We start from the raw sequence: 1,698 nt of genomic DNA on the forward strand, positions 1-1,698 counted from the left end.
AGAGAGAGAGAGAGAGAGAGAGAGAGAGAGAGAGGAAGTACTTGTTTTGGAGAGAGAGAGAGAGAGAGAGAGAGAGAGAGAGAGAGAGAGAGAGAGAGAGAGAGAGAGAGAGAGAGAGAGAGAGAGAGAGAGAGAGAGAGAGAGAGAGAGAGAGTAGATGGGAAAAGTTGTTTAATCTATCAGAAATTTAATCCCTTCCTGTTTCCACCTGAGAGAGAGAGAGAGAGAGAGAGAGAGAGAGAGAGAGAGAGAGAGAGAGAGAGAGAGAGAGAGAGAGAGAGAGAGAGAGAGAGAGAGAGATTTTTTTCCCTCAACCCCATCCCCTCCTCCTCCTTCTCCTCCTCCTCCTCCTCCTCCTCCTCCTCCTCCTCCTCCTCTGATAATGCTTCTATTAAGGTCAAAATGAAAGGCTATTGTGTGGGAGTGTCGGTCAATTGTCTTGTTTTGAAGTCTTGTCTTTATTTATTGTCTTCTTTTGTCCTCCTTTCTTATTTTTTGGGGTACATCTTGTCTTTAATTTTCGTTCCATTGTTTTTTTTCTTCCTTTGTTTTGTTGTTTTCTTCTTCGTTTGTCTTTGTTTTCTTCCTGTTTTTTTTTGTTTGTTTTTATTGAAGTAGTTTTTAAAGTCATCTCTTAATTAATTCTCTTCCTCTTTTTGGGTGTACTTAGGCGAGGAGGAGGAGGAGGAGGAGGAGGAGGAGGAGGATTAGGAGGACAATAAACAAGAACAAAAATATATACAAATGAAATACTGAAGAAGAATTGGAGGGAGACTAAAGGAATAAGGATGAAGACGAGGAAGCAAGTAGGAGAAGATAGAGATGAATAGCGGAAAGGAGAGAAGGATAAGGATAAGAAAAGAGGAAGAGGAAGAAAACAGTGAAGAAGAAGAGGAAGAGGAAGAAAGAGGAAAAGACTAAGAAAAACAAAGAACACAAAGAACTAGACAAAAAAAAGAAGAGGAAGAGGAAGAGGAAGAAAGAGGAAGAGACTCAGAAGAACGAAGAAAAAGAAGATCAGAACTAGACCAGAAAAGAAGAGGAAGAGGAAGAGGAAGAGGAGAAAGAGGAAGAGGAAAACAAGAACGAAGAACACAAAGAAGATCAGAACTAGAGAAAAAAAAGAGAAAGAGGAAGAGGAGAAAGAGGAAGAGGAAAACAAGAACGAAGAACACAAAGAAGATTAGAACAAGACAAAAAGAAGACGAAGAAGAAGAAGAAGAGAAGAAAGAGGAAGAGGAAAACAAAAACGAAGAACACAAAGAAGATCAGAACTAGACAAAAAAAAAGAGGAAGAGGAAGAGAATAAGAAGAACGACAAACTAAACAAAAAAAGAAGAGGAAGAGGAAGAGGAAGAAAGAGGAACAGAATAACAAGAACGAAGAACACAACGAAGATTAGAACTAGACAAAGAGGAAAAGATGATAAACAAGAAGATAACGCGAAAACCCAAATCAAGAGGAAGAGGAAGAGTAAGAGGAAGAGGATTCGGCTTATCGAGTAAGAGACGATGAGACCCTTGATGAGGCGTCAGGTGTGTCGCACTGAGGAAGATGAATGCACCTGTAATCACCGGAGAGAGAGAGAGAGAGAGAGAGAGAGAGAGAGAGAGAGAGAGAGAGAGAGAGGGAGAGGGAGATGGAAAGTGAGAGAGAAAGTGGTCACATAAACTACTTACTAACACATCCTCCTCCTCC

The sequence above is a fragment of the Eriocheir sinensis genome, chromosome 50 (assembly GCF_024679095.1).
Source record: "Eriocheir sinensis breed Jianghai 21 chromosome 50, ASM2467909v1, whole genome shotgun sequence".
NCBI classification, from domain to species: Eukaryota; Metazoa; Arthropoda; class Malacostraca; order Decapoda; family Varunidae; genus Eriocheir; species Eriocheir sinensis.